Source organism: Ammodytes marinus (assembly GCF_949987685.1).
Source record: "Ammodytes marinus genome assembly, chromosome: 16".
Taxonomy (NCBI): Eukaryota; Metazoa; Chordata; class Actinopteri; order Uranoscopiformes; family Ammodytidae; genus Ammodytes; species Ammodytes marinus.
In genome coordinates this window covers 607,269-625,061 of record NC_137220.1, presented here as the reverse complement: position 1 = coordinate 625,061, position 17,793 = coordinate 607,269, and positions in this window count along the sequence as shown.

Here is a 17,793-nt window from a genome sequence, read left to right as displayed (position 1 = left end):
ACTTGTTGTATTGACTGATTTTTCTAACGCTACATTTATACTTCCTCGTAAGAAGGTCGTTGAGATTTCCACTAAGCGACATTTCGCTGACGGTTAGGTAATGGTAGAGGTTGTCCATGCTGCCTTCAGTTCCAGTGAGCTTATAATAGGTGGTGAATATCTTTGCCAGAAGGAGTTTGCCTTCTGAACTTTGTTCTGACTCAACGTTCTTACGAAACTCATTGTACTTCTTCCATGCGTTGAGGATTTTGACCTCGTCCTGAGCGTAGACACTGGCGTAGTTAAACCATTCCACATCTATGGACAGGTCAGACACCTGGAGGGAGAGAGCATCCAGCTTTCTGTTCAGCTCGTCAAAGCCTTTCTGCAGAGGGTCATCCTGAGGCACCAAGGCCAAGCCCAAGTTAACGATTGAGAAGGCCAAACCTAAGAAGCCGGGCAACATTTTGCCAAAGGAGGAGAGGCTCTCAAATACTTTAACCAACTTTTTTGAGTGCGACAGAACTTCTGTGGTAGCGTCTGTGGCGAATGAGACCAATTCTTTCACTCCATTTAAAGACGCAGCGACCTTCTCTCTGGTTTCCATTTCCATGTCTCTCTTCATCCTCTTGGCCGGGAACGCTAAGGCTCGTTTAGCTATCGGGAGGTCATGAGAGCGTTTAGCTAACGGAAGGTCATGAGAGCGTTTAGCTAACAGGAGGTCATGAGAGCGTTTAGCTAACGGGAGGTCATGTGAGCATTTAGCTAACGGGAAGTCATGAGAGCGTTTAGCTAACGGGAGGTCATGATAGCGTTTAGCTAACGGGAGGTCATGTGAGCGTTTAGCTAACGGGAGGTCATGAGAGCGTTTAGCTAACGGGAGGTCATGAGAGCGTTTAGCTAACGGGTCATGAGACTGATCAGCTGATGATATCGTCCCGTAGAGAAGAAGGAGGAATGAAGCCAACAGCAGCATCGAGGCCGGAAGCCGAAGAAACGCCATTCCTGCAAAACACAAATCACATGGATTACATCGTTTATAGGCGACATGTTGCTATAGTAACACACATCACATGGATTACATCGTTTATAGGCGACATGTTGCTATAGTAACACACATCACATGGATTACATCGTTTATAGGCGACATGTTGCTGTAGTAACACACATCACATGGATTACATCGTTTATAGGCGACATGTTGCTATAGTAACACACATCACATGGATTACATCGTTTATAGGCGACTTGTTGCTGTACTTTCAGCGGTCAGACACAATCTAACGGTTTAATGTTCTTGCTACATAGTGGTTGAGTTCCAATCCCCAAACTTCCTGCTAATTGTTTGGTAAGGATGTCCCAATACATGATGTCTGATGCAGAATGCTGAAAAATACCCAGATGTGCTACAACATCAATATTTACCCTGCGTAACAATACCTATCCTTCCTGCTATTTAGTAGAACACAGTTTCTCTGTTGGTTGTTAACCGGTGTCTCCTTTGCTGTGCTAGCACCTCCTACTGGTGGTTTGTAGTACAGTCAAAACCGAAATTATTCATACCCCTGGCAAATTTTGCCAATCTTTGTTCAAATGTTAATAAAAGCTGAATTTTTTTTCCACAATGATGCCCCTTGTACATCGTCTTAATATCTTTTGGGAGAAGCCTGAGTCATTTCCAATCAAGAAAGAACTTGCTGGTTTCATAAAAGTTAAGTAACTTTAAGTCAAAATTTGCCAGGGGTATGAATAATGTCGGTTTTGACTGTAACTATGGTCATGTGATCAGTAGAAGACAGTCCTCCATGTTTCATTGAAGAGAGAAAGCACATGTTTCTATCATCTGGACATTCAGGTCTACAGAGGGTACGGAAAGTCTCCAGACCGCCTTACATTTACCACTCTTTGTTAATTTGCATCCATTTGCTAAAATCATTTAAGTTGATTTTCAGTTCTCATTAATATACATGTTGACATTAAAACACAGAATTGTAGAAATGTTTGCAAATGTAACAACACAACACAATGACCCTAAGAACACAGCTAAACTTACAAAGGAGTGGCTAAGGAACAACTCTGTGACTTAAACCCAATTGAGCATCTCTGGAGAAACGTGAAAATGGCTGTCCATCAACGTTCACCATCCAACCTGACAGAACTCAAATCAACTTATATGATTTTAGCAAATGGATGCAAATGAACAAAGGGTGATAAATGTGAGGGGGTCTGAATACTTTCCATACCCGCTGTAAGAGAGCACCCTATGATCAACCTTTTGACTCGTCTTTCATTTATAGTTTGGGATATTATGCAGATTGAAATGTATTTTACGTGTTTATGAAGGAATCATAAACAATCATATCGTCGGTCTTTAGCCTTGCCTCATGCAAACAGTGTGTGTGTGTGTGTGTGTAAGGGGGGGGGGGGCATTATGCGCAGCCTTTGCCCGTTTATGAAACACTTCTTTGGGACACTAGACCTAGCTGACTCCACTGGAGAACTAAGCAAACAGCTGAGCCAGACTGGGACAAAATATCGGCCCTGGCATTTTTGGCCATGGCAGCCCACCATGATTATTTATACGATATGCGGAGGCAGGGGCGTTGCACCAAATTCTGGGCCCCTATACAGGAAGTCTTTCTGTATAGGGGTCTTACAATCCAAAATGTAAAAGCTATGTTTGTCTTTAGCCCAAAACGTATGAGTGACTGGTCCCTCTCTGAGCCAGATAACAACACAATGTTTCTATTGATGAATGACCAAATCAGTACGCGTACTTGAACACAACCCCTGGTCTAATGACTCTTAATAAACATGCACACACACAGTGTTTCTCACAGGAATTTGGGAGATTGTGTCGTGGACCCTGAACCTTCTAGGGGGGTCCGGGGAAATGCTCCCCCGGAAGATTTTTTTTTAAATGTTAAAGTAAAATTCATCAATCTGGTGCACTTTGAGGAGAAAACTAAGGCTAAATCAACTGTTTCCTATTCAAGCTATTTAGTACTATTTTCTGGAATAATTTATAGACACAGAATGACCAAAAAGCAGAAAGAATAAATGTACATGTTTAAAAAATCCAGTCAGCTTCGGGAATTTTTTCCCTTCGTTTGCATTTTTTAATGGCCCAATATAGGCCCCTGATCTTCGTAGACCCGAACAATGTTATTTAAAAAATAACAAACATGTACTGACGAATGAAAGGCCCATGATATCTGTTTTTTTTCCCAAAATACATTTTTTCTGGGCCTTCAAAGATCAGGGGCCTATATTGAGCCAGTAAAAAAAATAAAAAAATACGTTTTAATCTTTTTGGGTGCAGCCTCCCTCTGCCTTGGGCCCCCCAAGCCTGTCCGCAGTCCGACGGCCCTGAACGTAACTGACCATCGTCAGATGCTCATAATTACAGAGTAGAAGTTGAATGCGTGATAATAGAATTCAATGCAGCCTCTGAATGGGCGGCCCTCTGCTGTGTGTGTGATAGGGCCAGGCCCAGCCTAGAACCACTCATTCATTTCATTTTTAATTTTCCTTTATTTATTCTCGAAAGATCAATTGAGGGTTACGCTCTTTTACAATGACGTCGAGTCAATTACAGATACACAATATAAAATGAGAATACACAACAAGCTTACAAAGAGACAACAACAATTAAAACATTCAGATCAATTGAATAAAGCAGAACAATAGCCTGATTAAAACAGTTACAAGTGGAGTGGGGCTGATTCAAAATAATAACTTTAAATTGGTTAACAGTTATGAGTGTATTTATTTTAATTTGATGTTGTAGGCTGTTCCAGGAGTCAGGGGCACTGTGGCTAAAAGCAGTTTTACCAAGGTCAGACCGGGCGTATGGAACATATAACATGAGCATTTCAGTTGAGCGGGTTTGATAAAGCCCATCTGAAATATGCAGCATTGTTGTCAAATAGAGTGGCAGCTTTCCGGTCAGGGCTTTATATATAAGAATATGCCAATGTGCATCACGTCTCTCTTTAAGAGAGGACCACCCAACCTTTTCATATAAAAGACAATGGTGTGTGTCATAAGCATCTCCTGTAATGAACCTTAAAGCAGAGTGAAAAACAGAGTCTAGGAATTTAAGACATGAATGAGATGCATGCCGATAAACCACATCACCGTAATCAAGGACAGACATAAAAACTGCCTCAATAATCCTTTTCCTACTGAACAACGGAAAGGTGGCTTTGTTCCTATAAAAATATCCAATCTTTTGTCGCAGACGACAGACAAGATTTTTTATGTGAAATTTAAAAGATACTTTTTCATCTATCCAGATGCCGAGATATTTATATTCAGTGACTCTTTCAATTTGAGATCCATTATTTGTATGAATAATAAGATCATTAAAATGTATAGTTCTTGCTCTGGAGAAACACATATATTTAGTTTTGTCTGTATTAAGAACAAGCCTGAGGTCCACTAGACAGTCCTGCAGGGTGTTAAAAGAGCTCTGAAGGTTCTGAACAGATTGATGGACCGAATCAGAAATGCAGTACAGTACAGTGTCGTCAGCATACAAATGGGCGTGACAGTTTTGCAGCGATGAAACAATGTTACTGATGTAAATTGTGAATAGGACTGGACCTAAAATTGAGCCCTGCGGAACACCATTTGTAACTGTTAAAAACTCAGTTTGGTGGCTTCCCAGTTTTACTGACTGCTGTCTATCAGAGAGATAGTCCCTAAACCAGCTACATGTAGAATAATCAAAACCAATTTCATGCAGCCTCTGTAAAAGCAAATGGTGATCTAAAGTATCAAAGGCTTTTGACAGATCAACAAAAAGTGCTGCACAGTGCTTTTTTTTGTCGATAGCTGTAACAATGTTGTCTAAGACCAAAGTGACAGCAGACACAGTACTGTGACCTGCCCTAAAACCAGATTGAAATGGGCTCAAAATGGAAGCACTGGATAAAAAGGTTTTCAACTGATTATTAATAACTGATTCTAGGATTTTTGCCAGGCATGGGAGTTTTGAAATTGGCCTGTAATTATTGAGATCACTTTTGTCACCCCCTTTATGCAATGGGGTGACATGAGCTTTTTTCCAAACTTTAGGAACAATACCGGAGGAGATGGAAAGATTAAAAATATGGGTTATTTGTTTTGATATTATATGTGTAGAGAGATTGATTGTAAATGGGTCCAAATTGTCCTCTCCCATGTACTTCTTGGGGTTGATGGCTAGAAGCGCATCTACAACAACACTTGTTGGAACTGGAACAAGGCTAAAAAGAGGAGTTTGAGAGACAGGTGGTAAATTATTAGTGGTGGTAGAAGGCGTAGATCCTTCATTATGAAAGAGTTGACCAGCAGCTAAAAAATGTTTATTAAAGGCTAAACCAATCTCTTTCTGGTCATTTAAAGTCTGACCATTTATTTTTATCTGACTGGGAACAGTGCTAGAATTGTTTTTATTATAATTGACAGCCTTCCAAAATAATGCAGGGTTGGAGTAGCAGTTGGAAATTAAATCAAGGTAGTAATCCGATTTAGTTTTCCTAACCATGGTCGTACACCTATTTCTGATTTGTCTAAAAACTGTCCAATTCAAATCTTCTCCAGAGCGTCTGGCTAGAGACTAGGGATGTAACAATATACCGCAAAACGGTCGTTCGCGATATGAAAAGGCCACGAATGTCAACCGTATGTTCTTTCTTCTTATACCGTGTCACGGTATTGAGGAGCGTGCATGGTAAATGCGCTCCGTCATTGTGGAGAGTCTGGTAAGCAACGTTGTCATAAACGTAGCACTCATTCTAACACTGTATGGGCCACACCAGCATTGGAAACCAAACAATAACACATTGACACAACATCTTATCACTGAAACATGACTTCTAACTTTAAATTGAACAGTCACGTCTCACGTGGGCCGTTGTTTACACTACGCAGAGCAACGCGTGCAGCTTCACAACATTGAGTCACGCAGCAGCAAAGAAGAAGAGAGAGAAAGAGAAAAGGGAGAGATAGAGAAAAAGATCGGCATAGTAGCTTACTAGCTTACCAGACTGAAGAGAAAGTTGCTCGCGGGTGAGTTATATCATTATGAATCCAGGTGAACGTGAGGAAATGAGATACAAAAAAAAAAAAAAAAACATCCACCGCGACCGCGAGTTAAATCCCCGGTAAAGTCGACGAACTTCGGTGAAAGGCAGATGAAGGAAATAAGTCCAAAGATCCTTTATATGTTCATCACAACTTCACGTGAACTAGCATAGGAACTCAGCTATACGAGCTATACCGGTGTTACGCCGAAAGCTGTGACCTGCCAGAATATCACACATTCTGGCAGGTCACAGCTTTCGGCGTAACACCGGCATGTTGCGCAATACTATGGAATCCCTACTGTCAAGCGTGAGGAAGGGAGGAGGGAGAGGAGTGCACTGCAAAAACATTGATTTTGAGACTGCAGTTTTAATTAATAACAAATAAAAATCATAATTTAATATTTCACTGAGTTCATTGTGCCTGTCATAATGTAGGCCTATTAAGGTAAAAGCATGGCTTGCAAAAATAGTGTTGAATAAAATAGAGTTGATAAGCAAATAAGACATGGGAAAATTATCACACTATTGTTAAATTATTTTATTGTATGCATACTTTTACAGTTACAGACAAGTGCCTAAAGTTTAGATTTAAAATTCCTATTTAATTTTAAAATTATAGGTGTAATGCTTCTTTTAAAAAATAGTAGAGAAGCAGTGTCTTTGTTTTGGTGATAAGTTGTTTAAATCTCTCAGAAATCTCTTCATAATAAGATATAAAAATTTGAATTATTCGTTTGTGTTTTATTTAAATCAGCGGTACAACATTTCATTTGAGGGGGTAGAAATGAATTCCGCGCTTAATATCGTATCGTGATATCGTGATATCAATCGCAATATCGTATCGTATCGTATCGTACTCAAAATTTCATATCGTTACATCCCTACTAGAGACCATGCTTTATTTCTCTCTGTAAATAAGTCAGATAGCTCATTGGTAAACCAGGAGTTCTATTTATTTTTTACCCTGAGCTTTTTGTGGGGTGCATGATGATTCAAAATTGAGGTGAAGGTATCCAAGGCTAATTCAACATCAGATATTTCAGTTGTGAGATGAATGTCACTGTGATGGAGTTCATTCAAAAAGGCTTGCTGGTTAAAACCTTTAAAATTACGCTTAATAATGATTTTAGGTTGAGATTTTTTTAGATGAATGCTTCTGATACAGGCCACCGGGCAGTGATCACTGATCCCAAGGTCAAAGACACCAGCACAAACTATTTTATTGATTTGGTTTGATAATATTAAATCAATCAAAGTTGATTTAGCTGGGTTTTTTAGATTGGGTCTTGTAGGCTCAGTTATTATTTGTGTAAGATTTAGGTTGCTACAGATTTCTTTGAAAGGTTCAGAGGCACCAGAAAGCCAGTCAATGTTAAAATCACCCATCACAATGACTTCTCTATTTACATATGGATAGATTAAATGTGCTAGCTCAGTCAAGGAGCTAGTTACCGCTGAAGGGGGCCTGTACACACCAATTACAACAAAACAATCATTGGATGATAAAGACAAATCCAGTGCAATAAATTCAAAGCAGCTACGAACAGAGACAGCATGTAATAATGTTACAGAATAATGTGATTTAACGTAGACAGCCACTCCCCCACCCCGTGTGGTCCTGTCTATTCTGAATACATTATAGTCATTTATTGCCACCATAGAGTCATGTGTACTGCTCTTCAGCCATGATTCAGTCAGAACCAAGACATCTGGGTCAGCCTGAGACACTAAGATCTTAACATGGTCTAATCTATTGTGCTGAAGCAAACTTCTAATGTTTAAATGAAGAAAACCCAAACCCTTTCTTGGTTTGAGGATGTTTGGTGAGTTTAGCTCTGAAATGCTTATGTCCGGGTTCACAACAGCGGGGTGGGCCATCACAGTTGATCTATTACACATAATAGGTATAGTTTTCAAATTACTAGTAATCGCAAGTGGTCTGTGACGTGACCTGTATGATCTGTGAGGAGGGATTAGTGATGATCTGACAGACTGACATACAGGGATTGGGTGAGTTTTACTAGTGATACTATGGGGTGTAGTGGAGAGTGTACCTGGATATGTTGTCTGTCAATCACGTGATGAGGTGAATGATGATGATGATGAAGATGAAGCTGTTCAGCGGCGTGTTGATTGTTCATGTGGTGTGGGACGGAGAAGTTTATGTTGTGCGAGAGAAGTCGCGCTCCCCAGAAATTAAGATGAAGGCCGTCATGTCTAAAAGAGTCCCTGCGTTCCCAAAAAAGATTAAAATTATCAATGAAAACTGCCCCGTGCTCCTGGCAGGTAGCGGACAGCCAAGTGTGGAGGCTCAGCAGCCTGGTGAAACGCCCCATTCCGCGGCCGAGGGTGGGGACTGGTCCGGAGATGAAGACTCTCACTCTGGCCTGCTTCAGAATGCCAAAAAGCCGGACAAAATCCTGCTTTAAAATTTCAGACTGCTGCCTTTGGGCATCATTGGTTCCAACGTGAACCACCACGGTGTTCACAGAGGGCTGGGCCTCCAAAACGCTGCGCATTTCATCAGCAACATTGTTGACAGTCGCACACTGGCACACTGTTGTGGAGGATTGTGTTTTCACATGCCTGATGGGCATGGGCCGGGTCGGGTGGAGGTCCTGCTGATGGGAGGAGAAGCCAGGGTGCTCGAGGCCTGGCGAGCAGATGAACCGACTGTAGGAGGATTTGGCCGAGGTGTGAACGTTACTGACACAGCCTTCCGGAGAGTAGAGGGCCGAGCCGCTGGCATGGAGCCAGCCGTGTCATTGGTGCGGGTCGGGGGAGCAGACAGCCTGTTTTCTGGGGCCCGTTGCATTGATCCATCGAGTGGAGGAAACTCCTGTTCACCCAGCACGATGAACTGGTTGGAGAGGCATAGATCCTGAGCTGCAGGAGGACACGGGGGCGATGGTCTCCCCGGTTTACTGCTGTGTTTCCCCCGATGACTCCCCGGTTTACTGCTGTGTTTCCCCCGATGAACCTGCGTCCATGGAGCCGACTGCCCCGGGGTGGAACACAGGAGAGCCTTAGGTTTTGCTCCCACTCGGGTCCACTGGTCTCCAGTCGGGGGCTGGGTGGTGTTGGTCCACGGCACCGTGTCATCGAGGTCTCCAGCAGCCTCACCTGCTGCAGCCGCCGTGGTGCTGGAACACTGCGCTTGTTCTAACATTGTGTCGAGGATCCGCTCGTCCTCTCCAATCTGGTAGAGGCGAGAGACTCGTCCCTCAAGTTCGGCGACTTTCTGGCTCAGCCGAAAACAGCCATCGCAGGGAGTAGATGGAGAGGTAAGTGCCATTGCTGGTCTCTGTTGACTGGGCCGGTATAGCTACCGGGCCCGCAGCGCTTGCAGCAGTTTGTCCGGTTAAAAGATCGTCGCCAGTGGCTTGATATTTTGTTAAGATCTTTGCAGCGCGGATAAAACCAATTTCAATAAGAACCGACCACGTTAAAGTCCGTGAGTGTGATAGTGCTGGTGTCGGGGTTTCTTTTCCCACGCTGTCAGTGTCAGCTGAGGACAGCCATGTTGTCTCTGCTAGTTTTGTCTAAGTTTTGTTTGAAAGGAGGTTAAAATCCACGTCCGAGAGGACTTCAGCCCGTATTTGGATAAAATATGTTGTTAAAACCAGTCAGGTTTTAAAAGTGTGTCCTTGAAAGTGGGTAAAAACAGTGTTAAAAAGTCACTTTCTTGTAGAGCTCGTGACAGGAACACGCAGACGCCGACACATGCGCAGTGAGGACTCATAATGGCCTGGGAGTGCTGGGACAAAGTTTTATTTAACTTTCAGGTGAAGTTGACAGCCTGCACGCACATGTTTATGTCCATGGCACTCCCGAGAGGAAAGGGACCTCGGCCCTGGGCTGTGTGACTTGGCCGAAATGCCCAAAATGCCTGAATGCCTGCCAAAATGCCTGCCGGCCCACCGGGCATTGCCCGGTACGCCCGATGGCCAGTCCAGCCCTGAGCTGAGCCACCTTTACACTCTACCTTTTGGTTCAGTTATTAGGGGACGAGAACAGCAAATAAAGTGAGAATGAATGAATGAATGAATGAATGAATGAATGAATGAATGAATGAATGAATGAATTTTTTTATTTTTGTGTCATGTCCAAACAAGGACCCATCCCCTTCGGGATTATAAGACACCAACAACTGTATCAAATTCACATGATAACATTCACTTCCTGTAAATAAATGGAGATCACATTTCACAGTAGGACAACAAGGAAACAGACGCAAACGAAATAAAAGAAAAGCAAACATAAAGATCTCATTGATAAGTATGTTTTGTTCTCTTGGCCCAGGCCTTCTCCAGATAGCCAGCAAGGGCAAATACCTTAAAGTCAAAGAGCCACTTCAGCCTGTCTGCATCATTCATCCACATGAAATCAACATCACCACACTGATCGAACAATCTCTGACGCAACCCATGGTACAGAGGGCAATAAAACAGAAAATGAAACTCATTCTCCACATCAAGGGTACAATAATCACAAAGTCTTTCCTCCTCTGGATGATTATACTTTATAGAGGGCCAACATTTCTGTATTTAAAATCCCTTATTCATTGATTTCATGTAATATAAAACATTTCTGAGATTTTGAATTTGGGTTTTTCATAAACTGTCAGCCATAATAATCAAAATTATAACAAATAAAGGCTTGAAATATCTCACTTTGCATGTAATTAGTCTATATAATGTATTATTTTCACCTTTGAAGTTGAATTACTGAAATAAATTAACTTTTGCACGATATTCTAATTTTTCATGATTTAAATAACACCAGAGCACTTTGAGTTGGAGCTGCACCATACGACCTGAGCAGGCCAGCTCAGTGCACTTTGCATATTTATCAATGGTGAACAGTGGAATCCTTCAAAACGATATATATCACAGAATAAACTCTTTGAAGTTTCTCACCCAGACCACTCTGTTGTAGGAGCATTTGTTTTTTTCTAAGTTATACAGTTTTGGACATCATTCTAAGCCCCCTTAGGAAAATTTAACTTTTTTAAAAGTATTTCCGATGTTCTGGTAGTTTTTGTCTTTTGTGAAATAATGTTGTTTCTCTGTGCAAAAGTTAAATTATGAAATCATCCAAATTAAAAGTAGAAAAAGCTGTGTTCAAAATGCCTTGCTCTGTTTGACTGCACTTAAATACTTTTATAACAATGACATTTTCATGGGGGGGGCGAATATTTATAAAAAAAAATAAAAAATCTAAAATTCAAGTTCATAAAGTAACTTTCTTTGCATTCATTTGATACTAAAGGAGAGAACACAGGTAAGGATTGATTGACATTGTTAATATCGACTTAAACACTGTTGCTCAATGCAAAATGACATAATTTTAAACATGAGATGAAAACACAATGATCATTTGCCAGCCACAGTGTTCACATGAAGAAACAGAAGCCCAGGTGTTGTTTCTAAGAAACTCTGTAAATGTCCAACAAGGTTACTATAGTCTAACTTAATAATGAACTTAAATGTTGTAACAAACAGACTATTATTACTGTTCGTACCTTGACATGTTTGTTCTGCTCGATCCTTAACAAACAGTCATGTGATGGTGGAAAGAGTAAAACTAGTCTGTACAAAGAACATTAGAGTTAACTCTGTAAATGTTTCCATATGAAATGAGCCCAGACTTAAAGCAGAAGAGTTCAATCCTGAAGCTCTTGTCCTCTAAACTATTGATGGATTTAGCTACAGTATATCAGATTACGACCAGGTTTTTCTAAAACACTTGTAACTTTAGATATTATAAAATAGTAAATTCTACTTGCCTTCTCCAAAGGTTTCCCTTGTAAAAGAGTCTCCGGTCTCAGTGGGATTTACCTGTATAAGAAAGGTTAAGAGAATGAGTGCATCTCATCAAAGTAGGATTCCAAAACCGTCAGATATGAAATTAACTTAATGTAATGGATCCATGAGGCTACATATTTGAGTGACAGCTTGTAGATGCCAGTTTGTCACAGAGTTCTAAAACTCTAGATCTAAAAGGTTAAATCCTGAAGGACATGTGCAGGTTTTCAGTTCTGGATCAGAAAGAGAATACTAATAGAACAAACTTCAAGTCACTTTCCAAAGCAAAGACGAACAACACACAGACAGTTATGAATGAAGACAGTTACCTGAAGTCTGTGGAGTCTCCAGCAGTCTAACACAGTGTCCAGAAACTCTCCTCTACTTATACTCACACCCAGGGCCGGCCCCAGCCTTCATGGGGCCCTAAGCAGAATGTGTTTAGGGGGCCCTCCCCAATGTTAGCACTGCCAAAATTATTTACTATTGGCCATTGCCATTCACACACCTTCTGTAAATCTTAGACACCCATTATCAATTGCATCAGTGGAAGCTGTGCTCTTTACATTGGACAAGTGACTGTTTTTTTCAAACTTTTATGGTGTGTAATCTTAAACATGTGACTCTTAAGTCGTGTTCATTAGCAGCTTAATATTCAACATGATCAATACTGAACCTGTTGCACAGAATAAAGTAAGTGAACCAGAAGCTACTGCCTTTACTGTAAACGCTTTACTGGGTTCAGCTTTAGAAAAGAACATCTTAAAGTACAAACAAAGAAACACATTACTCATTCAAATGTAGACGATAAGAAATAAATACTTGAAAGTCCATTCAAATAGTGAAACGTTAATGTAGTTAAGTTATCTTTATTAGTCAAATTACATAACATACATTGAAATTAATCTTTTCTCATCTCCCCTCTCAAGTTCACACAGGGTCAGCCATAGTACAGACAGACAGACAGACAGACAGAGGGGTTCCTCACACAGGGTCAGCCATAGAACAGCGTGAAAATGCTTTTGTGAAAAGGTATGAAGGAAGGATTTATTTTTACTAGCGCCTAAAAAAACCCACAAAAAACAAGCAGGCTAAATGACACACACACCGGGTCAAAGGGCACTATAGAAGTGCGATTAATCGCGTTAATTTTTCTGTGATTAATTAATCGAAATTAACGCGTTAATTTGACAGCCCTAGTTCAATTACATCCATTCAAAACCACTTTGTCAAAATCACTGAGTATCTCCTTATGAACTCGCCACCTGTCTTTACTGTGTGTACAAAATCATTTATGAGAATCCTGTATTTACAATGGCAGCCTGACAAGCAGAGACACGTGTGTGTGTGTGTGTGTGTGTGCGCGCGCGCGCGTGTGTGTGTGTGTCTGTGTGTGTGTGTGTGTGTGAGTGATGTTTTTTTACTGTTTTAGACCAGGTTTACAGGCTTTAAACATATTTAAAAGCCCTGGACATATTGAATTTAATATAAATAAAGTCCCTCCTTCATACTTCCAGTATATGTAAACGCATTTTCACTGTAAATACTATCTCATTCTTTATGACTTGACTGTATAAATAAAGCTAAAAATGATATAATAAAAAGCTTGCAGGTGTGATTGCTGCATAGGCTTTATACAGGTGAGTATTCCTTCACCAGTCACACACCTGTCTGCTCGTCACTCCCTCTGCATTAGGCTTCAGCACTAGGCTACTGCTATGTTAGTGGTTATTTAAAAAATATAAATAAAAAAGCAGGATACCCATCAGTTATGACCGAAGTAACAGCTATTCTCCCTGGGCTCCACTCCAGGCCCTTTCAAAAGGAGGAGACGTGGATGTGATCAGAAAAATAGGAAAGACTAAATATTGACTCTTTTGGTCATTTTAGTTTGGACGCTTGAATAGAATAATCAAATGATCAGATGAAACAGGCAGGACTGAGGTGTTGTTCTGCTCCCAGCACACACACACAGCCGTCCACATTAAGACATATTCCTGACAAATGACCAACATTGAACTCTTCCAACAAATGATAGTCCCCTCCCACAGTCCCCTGTGCTCATCAAATAAAGATAGACGGTAAAAAGTGCTGACATAATACATAACCCAACCTTTACCCAGCTCCTGGGTCACTATGGGACACAACTAGTGGGTGAAATGAACTCTTGCTGGGTTAAATATTACCCATGAACTGGGTTATTTTCTTGTGTAAAAAAATAAATAATAATTATATATACCTGTATATATACACTCACCGGCCACTTTATTAGGTACACCTGTTCAATGGCTTATAAAAACAAAAAGCTAATCAGCCAATCACTTAGCAGCAATTTAATGCATTTAGGCATTTAGACGTGTATTGAAGTCAAACCGAGCATCAGAATGGGGAAAAAAGGGGTTTAGGTGAATTTGAACATGGCATGGCTGATGGTGCACAGCAGGATAGATCCATGCTTTCATGTTGTTTACGTCAAATTCTGAACCTGCCATCTGAATGTCGCAACTGAAATCGAGACTCATCAGACCAGGCATGATTTTTCCATCTTCTATTGTCCAATATTGGTGATCCTTTGAGAATTGTAGCCTCATTTCCTGTTTTTAGCTGACAGGAGTAGCACCTGATAGGGGCTTCTGTTGCTGTAGCCCATCTGCTTCAAGGTTGGTCATGTTTTGTGTGCAGAGATGGTATTCTGCATACCCTGGTTGTAACGAGTGGTTATTTGAGTTACTGTTGCCTTTCTATCATCTCAAACCAGTATGTCCATCCTCCACTGACCTCTGACTTCAACAAGGCATTTTACGTCCACACAAATGCCGCTCACTGGATATTTTTTCTTTTTCCGACCATTCTCTGTAAACCTAGTCAGACCATCTGAAATAGTCAGACCAGCCCTTCTGGCACCCTCAACATTGCCATGTTCAAAGTCACTTAAAACCCCTTTCTCCCCCATTCTGTTGCTCTGTTTTAATTTCAATAAATTGTCCTGTCAAGGTCTGCATGCCTAAATGCATTGAGTTGCTGACATGTGATTGGCTGATTAGTTATATGTGTTAACAAGAAAATGAACCGCTGTACCTAATAAAGTGGCCGGTGAGTGTATATACACTGTGTGCACAATTATTAGGCAAGTTGTATTTTTGAGGATTAATTTTATTATTGAACAACTACAGTGCTCTCGGTCAATCCAAAATGTTAATGAACCTAAACGTTTAAGAAAGTAAAAGTGAGGTTTTGTCTTTCCTACGAGAATATATATATGTGCACAATTATTAGGCAACTATTAGTATGCAGAATTATTATGCAACTAAATAAAAAAACAAAAATTTTCCCATCTCACTTGTTTATTTTCATCTGTTAAAGTGAGAATAATAAAACAACTCAAAATTTACAAATAAAAATGTCAACAAAAAAAAAATCTGTGACCAATATAGCCACCCTTCTTTTCAATAACTGTCACAAGCCTTCCATTCATGGAGTCTGTCAGTTTCTTGATCTGTTGACGATCAACTTTTTGTGCAGCAGCAACCACAGCCTCCCAGACACTGTTCCGAGAGGTGTACTGATTTCCTTCACTGTAAATATCCCGTTTAAGCAGGGCCCACAGGTTCTCAATAGGGTTTAAGTCAGGTGAGGAAGGGGGTCATGTAATAATTTTTTCATCCTTAAGGCCTTTACTGGCTAGCCATGCAATTGAGTACTTCGATGCATGTGATGGAGCATTGTCCTGCTTAAAAATCATGGTCTTCTTGAAAGATGCAGACTTTTTCCTGTACCACTGCTTGAAGAAAGTATCTTCTAGAAACTGGCAGTAGGTTTGGGAGTTGATTTTGAGGCCATCTTCAACCCGAAAAGGTCCAACTAGCTCATCTTTAATAATACCAGCCCATACCAGTACCCCACCTCAACCTTGCTGGCGTCTGAGTCGAAGTGGAGCTCTGTGTCCGTTACTGATCCAGCCACGGGCCCATCCATCTGGTCCATCAAGAGTCACTCTCATCTCATCAGTCCATACAACCTTTGAAAAATCTGTCTTCAGATATTTCTTGGCCCAGTCTTGACGTTTCAACTTGTGTGTTTTGTTCAGTGATGGTCAGGTTTCAGCCTTCCTTACCTTGGCCATGTCTCTAAGCACTGAACACCTTGTACTTCTGAGCACTCCGGGTAGGTTGCAGTTCTGGAATATGGCAGAACTGGAGGATAATGGGTTCCTGGTAGCTTCACGTTTGATTCTTCTCAAATCTTTGGCAGTTAATTTGCGTCTTTTTTTCTCAATATGTTTCTTGCGACCTTGTTGGCTATTTGCAACAAAACGTTTGATGGTTCTGTGGTCACGCCCCAATATCTTAGCAATTTCAAGAGTGCTGCATCCCTCTGAAAGACGTTTTACAATTTTTGACTTTTCAGAGTCCTTTAAATCTCATTTTTTTCCCATTTTGCCTGAGAAAGAGAAGCTGCCAAATAATGATGCACACCTTGATATAGAGTGTTGATCTCTTTAGGCCACACCCTCACTCATTACACGAATACACATCACCTGGTATGCTTAAATCCAATAAGCACTTAGGTTTATACAGCTTGAAGTTGGGAAATATGCATCAAAATGATGATATGCCCAAAATCCTCACTTGCCTAATACAATTGTATATCATTCAAATTTAATTATTTCCCATTACTTCAGGATGTTTCCTAGAAATGGCCATTAGCAGAATTTATTCAAGACAAAAGGGCAGTGAAAATAAGATCGTTTTGTCTCACTTTACCCCAGCTGTGGGGTAAACTGAGACAGACCAGAAAAATCAAGGGTGTAAACTGAAATGTTCAAGTCAAAGACCCAAAGCACAGAGGTCAAAGTGTCCCAGGCTGAGGAGGGCAGTGTCATCACAGAATTACAAAATAAAACATCCCAAGTGACTGTGGGGGAAGTAATGTGTGTACAAAGTGAAAGGGACTGGTGAGTTGACACAGGGAGGTGCACTTGTACTGATGGAGTTGGAGGATTCAGAGACCATGTTGTTAACCCTCACCTCCTGGGTTCTATTTGTTAGATAAAAAATAAATAATAAAAAATAACAAATGGATTTACATTTCGGATAATAAAGGGATGTATATTCCCATTGGATACCTTTTCTTGTTAAAAGTTGATATATTTATGGTTCAGCCTGACCTCAGTGAGACACAAGAACTCACACAAACACCTTCTGGAATGTAGAGACATGTTTTATTATATTCTTCACATTCACTCTTACATTGGTAAGTGTTTCTCTTGTACAGCTTCAGTTCGTGTTAACGGAGCGGCACGTGAATGAGGCGTTCATCGATCTCTGGGACATCGATGTTGATTATCTCCTTCTCACATGTGTCTCCATAGAAACCGTCTGGACACTCACACACATGTTCGTTGGACTTCAGCAGAGACACACACTCTCCTCCGTTTGCACAGCTGTTTTTACTGCAGGCGGGGCCGCCACGAGAGAAATACACCGACGTTTTGTACCAGTATCCATTGATTGTACAGTCGAAGATCTTCTGGGGCTCTGGGACTCGGTGATAGTATTCCTTATAACTGCTGTGCATGACTTTAACAAACTTAGTGTACGTGATATCATACTCCCTCTCCGCTATATAGCTGTTGTACATCTTACAACTGCGATCTTCATACCATTTTACTATATAGTTCAGGACGAACCCAAACTGAAACATAACTTCCTCTTTCTTTTCCTGCTCTGCTGTCTGAATGTAGCCCACAGACACACTGATCGTACCAACATCCACCGTGGTCATATCGTAGAAGACGTGATTACCTTTCTCACTAGAGTCGTACACCACCACCACCCAGTCGTACCAGAAGTACTTCTCATCCAGGAAGGTTTTCACCTTTTCAGCGATGGCCTTTTTGTCATCGTGAGCCATTGAAGTAGAGATCTTTTTTA